The sequence below is a fragment of the Numida meleagris genome, chromosome 9, assembly GCF_002078875.1.
Source record: "Numida meleagris isolate 19003 breed g44 Domestic line chromosome 9, NumMel1.0, whole genome shotgun sequence".
In the NCBI taxonomy this organism is placed as follows: domain Eukaryota; kingdom Metazoa; phylum Chordata; class Aves; order Galliformes; family Numididae; genus Numida; species Numida meleagris.
In genome coordinates, this window is record NC_034417.1 from 15,481,181 (window position 1) to 15,495,575 (window position 14,395).

Sequence of the window (14,395 nt, forward strand, 5' to 3'; positions counted from 1 at the left end):
CGGGGGGGAGGGAATCACCTTCTTATGCAAAGAAATCAGCCTTAATTGTCATTTCAGCAAAATAGGAGCTCTGAAATCCTAATCCAGCCTCTGACAGAGGAGGCTGAACATCGACTTCCCCAGCACTCTGCTGTTTAATACCTGGCAGTTGGGTGAAATTCTTGACAGGTTACTGCCGCGAATCCAAGCTCCCAACTGGTGGCCATAAGCGGCTGCTGTCTTTGTATCCCAGTAGTACTCATTAGAACAAAGCTGCTTCGAATTAAATCCAATCTACATGCCGAATCAATCTTTCAACCCTTTGATTGCTTCTGAAAATATTTATATTTCTTAATAATGCACATTTTGTCCCACAGCCTGTGATTAAACCCAGACAAGGTCCAGAGAAGCCTGAAGTATATGTGGAAGGGGTTATTTTGGACAGGAAAAGAAAGATAAAGAACACAGGTTTTTCCTATTGTGAAACCATTAGAGTGTATAAATCTAGCAATTGCTGTTGTATAAGCATCAGAGTGGGGTTGTAATAAATACAGATTGGAGTATTATAGTAACCAAATGGAGTTTATGGATTATGCTCACTAGTTCATATTTCTCAGCTACTACACCTAACTAGCACCATGCCGCGCTCAGCTCTATTAATATCCCCTGTTAATGTTCTCTGTCTGTGTTTTTGGGGGGCAAAAAAGTTAGAAACTGACCACTGATCTCTGTAAAACAAACGTGTTCAAGGAGACGTGTCCTCCAAAGGAAAAAAATGAACAAGGGGATGCTTTGGAGAGCCCATGTAAGCAGGGTGTGGGCTGCGGCCGGCTGAGATCGGCTCCGTTCTGCCAAAAGGTTATAACTTCCATCCGAGTGAGAATCCGGCCTGACTACAGGGTGTTTGCTGCCCGAAAATGTAGGAGTAAAAATGGAGGTGATAACGGCTGCTGTCCCTTACCCAGTCGCATTTTTAAGGTGGTAAATAATAAGCTGGGGATGCAAAACACACAAAGGATTTGAAGCCGTGCTTTGTGGTAAGTGGCACGTTATTCCCTCCTCACAAAGCAGCCCACAATACAGGTGAGATATGTGGAGGAGAAGGGGAGGATGCATTCCTGGGCTGCAGAGCCCAGGCGGGGCCTGATCCCACACAGCGGGAATTTACCGTCCATTAGGATGGTGGCTGTGCTGGGGACACCGATCAGATAACGGCACTGTACCTGTCTCCCTCCCTATACATAAATGACTGCCCTTGTCTATAATAAATGGGAAAAATTGACTTCTGAAAGCATGCCGCGATAAATCTCCTTGGATAAAGCGGTGCTAAGCCTGAGTTAGAGGGAGAGAAGTCCTAGAAACTAAAAATATATAGTGCTTATTTAATGTCATTGTCATTGCGGCGTCACATGGTGAATGCAGCTAATATGCGGTACCACGGGGCTGGTGAACGCTCGCCGTAGTTTTGCTTGTGACAGTTTCCCCTTTTGTAAAAGAGTAAAAAGAAATATTCCCAGCTTCAATTTTATTCATTTATTCTTTCATCACGTATTTCATTATATTAAGCTGTCATTTCCTAAATATGTTGGGGGGGGGGGCTGTTATTATTACACTTACACCCTGTGTCTTGACAGCTATTTTGCATTAATATATGATTAGGATGCCGAGTCTTTAAGGTAGAGAGAAGTTTTTTATCATCACCAAAAATAAAGAGAAAGCAGCGATGACAAAAAGCCATTCACAAATAGGGCCCGATCCAAAATCTAATGGCGTGGATCCGGCCCCCGGCAGAACATTATATTGTACCACCAGGATTTCTGAATATCTCCTATTGTTCGACAAGCCCGATTTCACACTAAACTCAGAGTTCATTTCAGAACAGAAGCTTTTTGTGTAGAAACTTTCAGCTACATCCCTTCATGAACACACACATACCACAGTGGCTATTGTCTTATTAAAGAGTTTAAGCCTAAAGGTGTATGCCTATTTTTAAAAGAAATTTTCTGATTGTAGATAACTGCTCAATTTGATTTAGTGTCCAATGATAGTGATGGGGTTGATAACTGAGCATTCATCGGTAATTCATCTTGTGCTAGTAGAAATTTACAGCAAAGCAGTGCTTTCCCAACACTGACAAGTCCTATTAATCTTCTTCAGACACATTTCAATAGGTGTCTCCATCTGTGCCCAACATCTAAACACTCTGGCATCACTAGGGACTTGGAGACACCTTCATTTCAGGTTACACTAGTGAAAATGTGATACTAGATTGTACTCTATTTTTAACCTAATTCTCCCTTTTCATTCAATTAGCCTTTCTTGCCTGCATTTTTCTACTCATGTGTAACATCCTTTTCCCAGGAAGAGCTTAAAAATGAGATTTAGTTACTTAAAGAGACAGAATCTGCCAGGGCAAGAGCAATCAAGAACTTAACGTCAAGAAGCAGCAGAGCAAGGCTCACACATGCAGTGCAAGGAAGGCATTGCCGGCCGCAAGCCACATCCTATGCAGCGTGGCCACGGGGTCCCTGTCCCCATGGGACTCTTGCAGACGTGGTTCGGTGAGGACGGGTCTGAAACTGAACACCCCTTCCCCAGCTTTCCAAATTTTGAAAGCAATTGCAAAGTATTTGGGGTCTGAAATCCAATCTATACCCAAAGACCTCTGTTTGTTCAGGCTGCAGGAGGACCGCCAACACGCATCCCCACCTCTCTTTCTGTATACGGCTAATGCGTGAACAAACACGGCGCAGTCAAATTACAGCAATAACATTTATGGGTGGATTATGTTCCAACTTCCTCACTTATTATTAAAAGCTAGAAAATCACAAAGCACGTGGACAAGGCAGAGTGCAAACGCAGGCGAATTTCCCCTCGGAACCAAATGTTGTTTCTTTCACTCGGCGCTGCAATGAGTTTGCCTGCAGATGCAGCACGGCTTTCGAGATTATTCATTCAGAAAGGTGTGCCTGAGTTTTTTCTTCCTCACTCCCATTTCCGCTCACCTGTCAGGGAGGAGCAGGTGTGAACCGTTGGGGTTTGGATGGGTCCACCGTTTGGGTTGGGTTCGGAACTTTCTTTGGAAAGAGCAAAGCCTGAGCCACACGCTGACTCGGGAGCTGCACCGTGTGAGGGCGGTCCCAAACTTTGTTTCTGGCTTTATGGAGTTCCCTCATGAGCCATATTATAGATCTAAATGACCTTATTGTAGGTGGCAAGTTTAAATGTGCCATATTAATAACTTGTTATCCAAGACAAATTAAGTCCTTATGTGTCAAAAGCACTCTGCTCTGGATTACCTACAAGACAAGTATTTATTGAATAAACGTTGGATCCAATTTCATTTTAATGTGACTGACTGTATGCTTCAGCCCCTTAAAATGAGATAAAAACACTCAAACCTATAACTGTGTTGCAACATTACACCTAACTTGTCTATTTCTATTATTGTCTTTTTAACGTGGGATATCAAAAGCGTTTGGGGTTTTTAAGGATTTATTATTATTATTATTATTATTATTATTATTATTATTATTATTCTGAAGAGCAAGGAGAGAGATAGAAAAAAAAGACTGGCATTCAGCCTAAAGAGAAATCATTGAAACAAATTAATCCTATGCCGTTTAAATTGACATGGTAATCCATCATCAGCAAAGGGAAACTCTGAAAGCAATCTAGAATCTGCAGTGTTCTTTCACTGGCCCTCAGGCACAAAGACAGATAGTAAAAGAGAAAGAGAAAAAAAAAATCATAAAAGTTAGCAGCGCCTTAGAAAAGGGAAGGGATAGAGAAAGCAGCTTTCACTTTTTCCTGCTTTCAAATGCCCAGTTCAGAAAGGCGGGCTGATTAACCTCCGGCCGTCGCCTACTATCATTTACTCCTGTATGTCAAATCATCTTCAGCTGCTGAGATATGAGTAATTCTAAATAGCACAGAGCCCCATCCTATATAAACTCCACCATTGAGAACTACGCCAAACATCAACTTTGGCATTTCTGCTTACAGAGGGCCTTTTATTAGCCTAAACTTGAGCGCTCCAAATGGACAATAAATTCTATCTTTGCAACCCTAGAGAAAAGAGCCGTACTAACCTAGGAGCTTAATAGCCAGGATTTTCATATAGCTAGCAGGGAAAAGCTGGCAAAGCTAGGGATTTTTTAATATCGATTTTTATTTGGGTTTTCGGGAGGGATTGTTGTTTTTTTAGTTTGTCTGTGCTCTTCTTTCTCAGCAGGACCGCCCACCATCATCTATGTTTCCCAAGGGTTTTTTTTCAATCTCGGTTTAAATATCTGAAAAGTGATGAGACTTCCTGCACCTTTAAAATTTTATTATACTTATGGTCAGAAGCAAACGTAAACCTCTTGGGCCTTGAAAGCCCGTTGCAGTACAGCCATTATCCCTGTAACGTCAACAGAGCTACAAAACCCTCTAGAAATAAACCTTTTAAGAACAGCTTTCCCTGCCTTATGTTTTGTTTTAAGGTCAGCGGTGCATCACTTTTTGGAAAATGTTTCCCCTCTCTGGCCAGGTTTAGCAATCCGAAGTAGAACGTATGTTGCTAAATGAATAGGTTTAATTTTAGACGCTGAAAAAATAAATACGAGAAGAGAGCGAGGGCAGGAATAATACCTTCCAGTTAGAAACAGACATAGTATAAAGCAAGAGTCAGGACTTTAGTGCCAGGGGCAAAGGGGTGAAGGGCTGGCTAATACGAACCATATCCAACATCTGCCCTATTTTAATTTAGCGGGGATAAAGTTTCTTCTTTTTTATTATTAAGAAAACTTTACGTGGCAGAGAAAGCCATGAGCTGCCTTATCAAAACTGGTTTATTGTCACACTGAAACTTAGAACTAGCGAGAGTTGGTGGGGCAAAGAGATAAAACCTCCCCTTGGTTCTCCCTTTATGCTCCGTGACAAGCCTGGGCTCGGGTCCTGGTGTCTGGGATGTCCTTTTCATGGCTTTATGAAGCACTGCACTTGGGTCCATCATGTAAAGGGGAGGTTAATTGTTTGGGATGGGTCCCAGTGATTGATTCTCCAGGTAAAATATAATGAAACCAATAAAAATCAGGGTATTTTAAACTAAATACACATTCGCAGCAGTGGCGCGGTGGAGGTGTACAAGTGTAAGGGACAGCCACACCGGGGACTGCACGGGACGCTGCACAGATTGCCGGGCTGGAACATGATCTCACTCCGTGTACAAGTTTTCCACCTCGACAGTGCAAATTCTGCTACAAAATGACAAAATGCACGAAAACACGTGTGAGGGGCTGCGGGAGTAAAAGAACAAATTGGTTTCTGACAAAAGGAGGATGAATACCTTTGGATAATCTGACGTTAGTGTTTGATTGAAAGCATAACATTCCTTTAAGCATCAATATGCTTAGGATCCAAAATATGGTTATTTTATTACCAGTTAATGCTCAGATCAAAGCAAAACACTGTAGCTGGAAGGGATGTTCTCTCTGGAAATAAAGTTCCATGTAATTATTTCCTATTAAAAACTAAAACTGGTCTTAGATTCAAAAAACTGTGCTTCCTAACATGTGATGTAGTGCAAGCTTGTCAGAGGGAGCAGACATGCCATTTTTCACTGTTTGCTGCTATCCCTTTGCTTTAAAGCTTTAAAGTTTTCAGTTCAGCTTTAACTTTTTGCATGTGAAAAAAATCTCATCCAATTTACCTCAGTCAAACACAGGGGGTTATTCTGAATAACATTAACTATTTTCTTGCACTAAGAAATTAGATTTTTATGTAAACAAATGCCATTTTATATAAGGTCTGCAAGCACAAGGAGAAAAAGAAAGACAAAGCAAATGATACACAGATGGATAGGTGGCAGAAACTTAAACCTTAAATTGCAAGCAAGTATTCTACTACTGGGTGAAACACCTCATCATAATTCAGCTGGGGAGAACAGAGCTTAAAATATGCACTCAAAATATTTCCAAGAAAGATGCAACATTTCAGAAGAGAGAGATAAGGATGTATTCTAATTATGAGGTTATAAATATGCGATCTATTTTTTCTGCTCATCCCCGATTGCAGTGCATATCATTGTTCAGATGCAGTTCTATGGCTGTCTGTCTATATTCCTGTCCAGGGTTTGGATTTTATTTGGGTTTTGGGGGGGTTTTGTTGGGTTTATTTTGGTTTGGTTTGGTTTTTTTTCCTGATAGTTCAGTCTCTATTTATGTCATCTCAAAGGCAGGCCCTGGAAAACAGGAGCTGCCAGCCTCAATAATCTATCCTTCTGTATTTTAAAACTTCCAAAGAATAAATAGGGAATGGTTCCTTTTTACAAGTGACGGGCTAGAATTATAAGTGGGAATATGAAATATTTGGACCCGCTGTTTGAAACTTTCCATCCGCTTCTGATTCTGCTAATTATTTTTTATGACACTCAGAAATCAAAAGATCTCTTTAAAGAGTTCATTTTTAGAAGCACGAAAAGGAAGAGGAGTCTGATATAAGGCAGCAAGTATAATTTGGTTTTAACATTTCTTGTTGTTGACTCCTCGGCTATATTGTTCACTAGGTGGATGGCAGCAATATAATTCTGTATTAAGCACGTGTTAAACTGGGAAGGAGCTGAGACATTCGCATTCAGCTGGGATATTGTTTGCTAGCTCAATTAGCATCCAAAGAATTTGAAAGTACAGTAAATGTATCTGAAGATCATATCTAAAGATACTTACCAAAAAGTACCCACCTTGCTCAGCAGGTCACGTATTTCTGCCTTCTGACTGGGAGAAGGGGAAAATAAACCACAGAGGCATTTCGGATGTACAGGTTAAGATTGGCGTATGGCAAGGTTTGTGTGAGATACAAAGAAACCTGTATTTCACTCAACAATTTCATTGCTTAAACATATAGTTTAGAAGCATCTTTTCCTTAAACATGTGGTTCAATAGCATTTTCTTCAAAGGAACAATTCAATGTGTTAAAAGATTTATGAACAAAGAATGTGCAGCAAAATGCAAATTCTTACAGTGTTATACTGTGTATGCAATTATGTACGTAGGCAGATAGATATAATTTGAGAGTTATTAACTTTCAACATCAGTGATGTACCCTGAATCAATACAATGCAACTACCTATTAAAACATAAACCAGGTGTGTTAGCAGCCAAATACAGCCTGAGAAGCTCGCCTAGATTTCTTTTTTTTTTCCTTAAAGATTACAGCTCGCCTATGGACAAGCTAAAGAGATTGCTGCTGGTCCCAAAGATGGAGATTGCTTTGCCTTTTGCAAGATCTGACGTTTCCAGCATGTTTCATTCCCTTCACATTTGAAAAATGATTCTTAAAAAAAAAAAAAAAAAGAGAGAGAGAAAGGAAAAAAAAAAAAAAAACGAAGCTCTGAAATGGTGTAAAGGGAAAGAATCGTCTCCGGAATGCCCGTACATTTGAGCAGCTCCCGGTGCACGGGATGCAGAGAAGTTTCCGTTCCATTTCCCTTTCTCTTTAGATCGGGAGGGAGCAGAGACCATCTGAAGCCCTCGCACCCTGTTGGGCCGAGCCCCATCCCAAACCCTTCCCTCTGCCCCCAGTCCCTCGCTCAGCACAGTGAACCCCGGAGCGGGGCCGAGGAGGGAAGGGTTAATGAAACCCAGCTCCTTCCGACCTCCAGGGTCAGACTCTTCCTATCTGCAATCTAAGGAATTAGGTAAGGAGGTTATAAGATTATAGCAAAAGGAGTTATAGGCCCTCGTAGCCTTACACCTGAACATATTGGTCTAATCCACAGGGATTCTTAAAAATCGCTTCAGCTATGGAAAACTGTTAATTAGGCTGTGTCTGTCCCAAGGTTTCCTGTTGCACTGGTGATCCAGCAGAGCTGCCTGAGCTCCATAGGCTCACGTGAAATGCTCTTCATACGCCTCTATTTGTCCCCCTCACCGCAGCTAAAAGCAGCATCAGCCCCGGCTTTGGGGAAAGGCAGGAGCTGGGTGCCATGAAGGGACAAAAAGGGAGGGACAGGGGGACAAAAGCCATTTTCTCCTCTCTTTCCCTAACCCCCAGTGCCCGGCAGACTATATGCAGCTGTTTCTAACTTCAGTGTTTGTTTACAGTAGCAAAATTAGCACTTGGAGGAGAAGCGAAAAGCTGTTTCCACAACGGTTCTTCTCCTCGTTCCTTGCTTTGGGTGCCTTTCTTCCCTCCCAGCATTCAGTATCAGTTAAACTGCGGCTCCAACTTTCTCCCGGCACTTTGACTCAGTGCTCTGCAGTCGCATCCTATTGCTGCTACAGGAAAATACACCCAGGGAGGAGGCAGCGTTTGAAGATGGCCCAAACATCATTGATTCGAGGCAAAAAAAAAAAAAAAAGAGAGAGAGAGAAAAGAAAAAAAAATCCGAGCTTTCCTAAAGAACGTATTTTAAGGGCGATAGGCAGAGCCCTGCCCTGCTCTGTGCCCTTTAGCACTTCCACATTTGCTCGAAGTTGGGCCTTAATGTGCCTTAATGTCCCAGCACCTGGGGCACGGCGGAGCCGCCTGCGCCCGGCAATCCGCTCCCAGCCCGGAGGCACGGGCTCCCGGCTTCTGCCTTTTTGTTCTTTTCAGAAATACTGATTATATATATACATATATATATATGTACTTTTATTTTTTTTTGCCACTTGTGGTCACCCTCGAATGCCAGTAATCTGTAGATTACATACTGCGAGCCTTGTCATTACGGGGATGGATAAAATGAGGTGGTAAAACCCTAAAATCCTTTTTACTTGCCACATTTTGCTTGAGGAGGGAGAGAAGGAGGGGAGAACAAACTTACAGGGGAGGGTTTGAGCCCCTCGCACCGGAGCTGGGCTGTCCCCACCTGGGGACACGGGCTGGGACCACGCACCTTCACCCAGCGCCTGCTGCAGCCCCGCAGTCCCCTCGCTCCTGTCCCTTTTGTCCCCACACTCGCAGTGTCTTAGCACTGCTCTACAGAGGCGACTTTTCTCTGCCTCTCTGTTTGCTCTGTAGCATTTCTAGGCTCTGCTCGCCCCCCGTTTGCCTCTTTCGTGTGCGTCCTCGGTTCTTCTCCAGCTGATGCGATTCTTTGGAAATGTGGGGCTTATCCCGTCCCTACCTTTGCCGGCTCTGATTAGATATTATTTTTTCATTGGCTCCGCTACAGCGGGTTCCTCCCTTTAATCTCTCGATATATTTTCCCCCTCCCGGTATAACCAAATCCATGAAATTCACAGCCTCTCTCTTTGACACGACTGGCTCATCTAATCACTCCATATCGATTTCCCTAACTCTTTTCATCCAGCTGAAGACACATCTTAAAACACTCCAAGCCAGAGTGTGCTCTTTGCTTTATACACACTAATAAAATGATTTACCCTTCTCTCTCTGCTCTCCTCACAGGAGAAAATCGTTCAAGTCCCGGCTATTTGTGTGTGATCAGTAAATATTTAGTGTGGCGACATCTTCAGCTCCTCTCCTGATCAATACGCAACCCAACAGGAGGTGGACTATTGTCCGGGCAGTGACTCGCTGAGATCTCCTTCAGATGCATTCCTTGCCCCCATACCGTCTGTTATGATTTATCCTCGAAGGTAACCAGCAAAGAGAGAAATTGAGGCTGTAAAAGCTTCTGTCTCTAACCTGTTTACCGTGGCGTTAAGCCACCTAAGCGAAGAATGCCTTATTCATCCCCATCTCCCATCTCTACATGATGGTCTGGCACTTCCAAAACGCTGCTAGAAAATGAATGGGAAAGCAGGCAGCCGTCGCACGGGTGCTTCGCATCCTTGCATCCCTCTGTCCCCTCTCCCCCGGCCCCTGGAGTGACAGCGGTGTCACATCAGGGCGAGACCCGCTCCCAACCCCGCAGCATCCCGCGGGGGTCCCGCACGGTGCGGGATGCGGGGTGCCCCCCCCTCCCCGCTCCTCCCCGCTCTCCCTCCCGCAACTCTGCAGCCCCGGGTTCAGCCGAGGCAGGGCTGGGGCTGAGGGCTTTTTGTTTGTTTGTTTCTCCGGTTGGTTGGTTGGGGGTTTTTGTAACGACCTGGAAAATCTGCAGCGAAGGAAAAAAAAATGGAAATGGAGAAGAGCTTAAAGCTCAGTTCCTGTGGTTACCCATACACGAGAGCTTTCCCAGGGTGATAAAATGGACAGAACGAGAAGTTCGCGCGAGCGCGCGTGTGCGTATGCTTTACCCTGATCTGTTATTTCACTCCTGGGAAAGCCCATGCCTCGGATAGGAGATCTTTCCCCTTGCAGTCACCCCGCGCCGGTGCGCAGTGCCCGCGGATGTCCGCTCAGCGCGGCGCAGCCCCGGCAGCGCGATGCCCGCCCCTGGCGCCGCGCTGGGTGCGCACCCCGCTCCCGCAACCCGCGCCGCAGCCCCCGCCAGCGCCCAGCTGTTTGCTTTATTTCATGTGCATTTACACAGCAACCCCGGGTCGAAGGCATTTCTCTGTGTAAACGCACGCTGCGTGCATGCACGCTCCATAAATACATGGCTGTGTGTTAGAGATGTGCGACTGTTATTCAAATCTAAAACCGGCTACATCCACCTGTTAACTTTGTTTAGAAACCACTTCCACTAATGGCTTTTCGCTAACTTATTCAGTCCGTTACTCGAGTATAGGAGTCAATGGAGGGGAAAAATCCATATGAAAACCTGCTTACAGGCTCTCTTCGCGAGGACAGTTTACACACCTTGCCCAGACAGGGCTCCTATAGAGCGCTTATCTCTCGAATATATCTTTATACTAATGCATACTTAATTGGTCTGTCTCGACTGTCCATATAAAACAATTTAATTAGGGTGCTTTCTGCTTTGGAAAGAAAGAAAAAAAAATCTGCCCAGCATTTATTGTATTTAGCACCAATACAGGCAGAAAATGTTGCACAAGTTTTTGGTTGAAAGAGCACCTATGTGTCCATTGAAGGGCGTTGATCCGAAAAGACAGAGAGGACAAGTAAAATCGATTTGAAGCGACCCTCTCTGTCCCTTTCACACCATTCAGACACTCCATTCCTTCTAAGACAAAGACCCAGCGCCTTGGGAATGCTGGCAAAGGGGGAAAAAAAGAGGAGGAAAAAAAAAAAAGGCTTCAATCCCCCCAAGCGAAAGGGAGAGCTCTGAAATTCCTTCATATCGCTGTTATTTCCCCCCCAAGATATGTTCAGCTCCAGGATTTTCTTCAATTCGGCGTCTAACGTTTCTGCTGTGAGGAATGTCCCTGGGAGGGAGGAGGTAATTATGGCTATTAGTGCTGCGAGCCCGGCCGCAGCCTTGGTCACTCGCAGGCTTTTGGGGTTAAAATAGCTCTCACCTCTGACCCTGCAGAGCAGAGTTGGAGCTATCGCCACAAGTTGGGCCAAAGTTTCCAAATGTGAGGCTGTGCAGCACCGGGGGGAGACTTCTCCCTGGAATTATTTTTGGTTGGGATTTAAATCATCTTTAGGCTATTTAATTGCCTTTCCCTCCTCCGTTTTTTTTTTTCTTTTTTTTTCTTTTTTTTTTTCTCTTCCAACAATCTCTTTTGGAGAGGTGTGGGGAAAGAAAGCTCGAAATGCCCTTCTCCCACCACCTTTCCCTCTGCTCTTGCCATTTGGGTTTAATTTTCAGCACGAAAATGGTCATCCCCAAACTGAGCTCCCAGGTCGTCCTCCTCTTCTCCAAGGAGTTCAGGAATAAAGGGGGGGGAAGGAGTGGGGGCACGGGGACGAGTGACCTCCTCCTCCTTTTACTCTGTCCCCACCGCCACCACGACCCGTCAAGCTCTGCAGAAAAGGAGCATTTGCAAAAGGGGAGAAAGGACGGAAAGCGTGGGTTCACCTCCTCGCACCTTTCAAGCTCATCCTCTGCGAGGGGGCATTTGGGGGCCGGGGGGAACCAGGGGAGGGCACCCACAGCTGCGAGCATCCCTCTGGCAATAAGAAAAATGCATTCGAGTGGGATACGTCTCCATCTTCCATGTACTGATTAGGCTTAACAAGAGTGGAAACTTGTGTAGCCCATATTTATGGTATTAACGAGCAGTTAAAAGATTTATCCTTCTTCTGATCAATATTGTTCGTGCCCGGCCCCCCCGGCCCGGCCCCGGCCCTCCCCGAGGGCTGCAATGACAATTGCCTTCATACTTTTTCATCACTGTTCGAGGTGGCAAAACCCCATTGTAATTTTCATTAGCCCAGTAAACATGCAATTAACATGCAGCACTGTGGTTAACTTAATTCCCGTTTTAAGGCAAGGACAAGCAAGAAATGGAAGAGCGTTTGTTCCATTTGTCAAGTATGACACACTTCTTACCATAACAGTTTCTTAAAATAAAAGCTCGGCTCCCCACGACCACGACCACCACCCCTCTTTCCAGAAACCCCCCACACCGACACACACACGCACACACAAAAAGGAGCAGGAATCCATTAGTTGGAGAGTATTCTCCTGCCAAAGGCGGTGTAATGTATTCCAAGTTTTCCCAAGCCCTCACTGTACTGGGGTCCCGTTTCCCCCCTGGGGAAGGGGCTGTGAGCTGATATTTCTCGTGGGTGAAGGATTCAGCCTCCCCCGAACCGTATTTTTTAATAAAATAAAACAAACGTGCTTGCCATGTCTAAAAGTTGCCATGTTTGTGAAGGGGGTGGGGAAAATGTCTCCAAGGGTTTCAATTAGCAACAAATGATTATTGCAACGGATTTTTGGTAATGAAAAAATGTGGAGTACCTCTTTCTAGCTGGGATCTCAGGGGCAGTGAAAGAGAGCGGGGGGGAGAGGAAGAGAAAGAGAGAGAGAGAGAGAGAGAAAGAGATTGCTGATTAGCTCGGATTCTTTCCCAACTTGCTGTAGCGTGTGCTTGCGTTCCCTGCCGACCCTACACAGGACACTATATATTTTTTCCCCTTCGGTGCATGTGTTGATAGTTCAGCCTGTAGTTGTTTGCGGTTGGCTTTTTTTTTTTTTTTTTTTTTTTCTCCCTGCCGGGGAGGGGGAAGGTGGGAAGGGGGGGGCTGAAATCGGCCGCATCCATCCTCCCCCCGCAGTCATTAAGTTAGGAGATTTCCCTCTTTTGTTTTTTCTTTTTTTTTTCCTCCCCAATTGGAAGGGTGGGTTGTGATTTTTTTTTTTCCCTAAGTCTCGCCTTTCCAGCTCCAAACAAGGTGTAGCGAGACGCTCTTCCTTCTAAGGAATGAAATGAGAGACAAGGATCACTCAAAGACATCTCCTACCTTGGGCTTGGGGATTTTTTCTTAAAGGCGAGGCGCACATTCCTCAGCAGCTATGTACAAAGCCCCCCCTGAAATCTTGTCTGTGTAAAGTTAGAGTGTGTTCAGGATTTTTTTTTTCCTCTCTCCCAAGGCTGATCGCTAATAATACATCGAAAGCACTTCCCTTTAGGTTGTGGGAAATCTATTCCCTTCACCTTGCCTCCTTTTTTTCTCCCCCTGAAGGCTGTAACTTTACTTTTTTTTTCTTCTTCTTCTTTTTTTTTTTTTTTTAATCAGTTTGCACAATCGCTTAGATAAACACCACGAAGGAGACTTCTCTTTAATTACCCAACGCACATCTTTCTGGGGGGCAGACAGCGGTCTGATCATTTTTTTTTGTTTGTTTGTTTCACCTGCCAAACTAAAGGAGAGGTAGAAAAAGGAAGATGCAAGCGATTTGGGACCTTGAACAAGGCAAATATGGTTTTGGTATGTTTACTTCTAGTTTTTTTTCTTCTTCTTTGACACTTTTTTTTGCGGGCAATGTGTTGTGATTCTTGTGTTTCTCTTTTAAGGAAAACAAAAAATCCAAAAAAGCAAATGTTAGCTAACGTGCGTCTTAAACGATCGTTTCTAAGGTTACGTGGGTTGCTCTAAGGAGGGGAAGAGGGGAGGGGGGGAGACCCGAGGCTGTGTAATCGCAGCACCGCCAGTTAGCACGTCCTTTAGCTAAATAAAGAAATCAGCAAACAAACAAACAAGCCAGCAAACCCAACGACCGGGATCGGCTCCCAGGTCCGAGGCTGCGAAGTGCCTCAAAGTCATTCCCAAAGCGGCGGCCGGGGCTGGGGCTGGGGCCGGGGCTGGGGCTGCGGGCGGGGACGGGGCTCCGCGATCGGACCGCGCCGGGGCTGCGGTTGGCAGCGCTTATAGATGTGTATATATATATATATTATTTTAAGGAAAGAAAAAAAAAAGGTCGGTGGGGAAGGTATAGCGCTGAGATCCCCTCTCTCTCCCCCTCCGGTCGCTTCCCTGGCTAAGTACAATGGAAAGAAGCTGGAATATACTCACCCTCCGAAGGTGTGGTTGGCAGCGCGGCGGAGGCTTTATGGCAGTTATTTATCCTTGCTTTATTACGGCAAAAGGCGCAGATCTGAGTTTAAGCAGCAAAAGTGTTTTGCTCTGACAGCCGCATGCGAGGCACGGTTCCTCGTTTAAAAAAAAAAAATCACAAAACAGGATT

At 44.8% G+C, this 14,395-nt stretch overlaps 1 long non-coding RNA gene across 6 annotated transcripts in view; it reads right to left on the reverse strand.

Moving 5' to 3' along the window:
* The window catches only part of LOC110403565, a 44,362-nt gene that overhangs the window by 28,098 nt on the left and 1,869 nt on the right, over positions 1–14,395 (reverse strand). For 5 of the 6 annotated variants that reach the window (XR_002441733.1, XR_002441732.1, XR_002441734.1 and 2 more), the window contains exon 1: positions 14,224–14,389. This is a non-coding gene — a long non-coding RNA (uncharacterized LOC110403565). Of the gene's footprint in view, positions 1–14,223; positions 14,390–14,395 lie in introns of those variants that run through there. The other variant, XR_002441735.1, reaches the window with a different exon arrangement.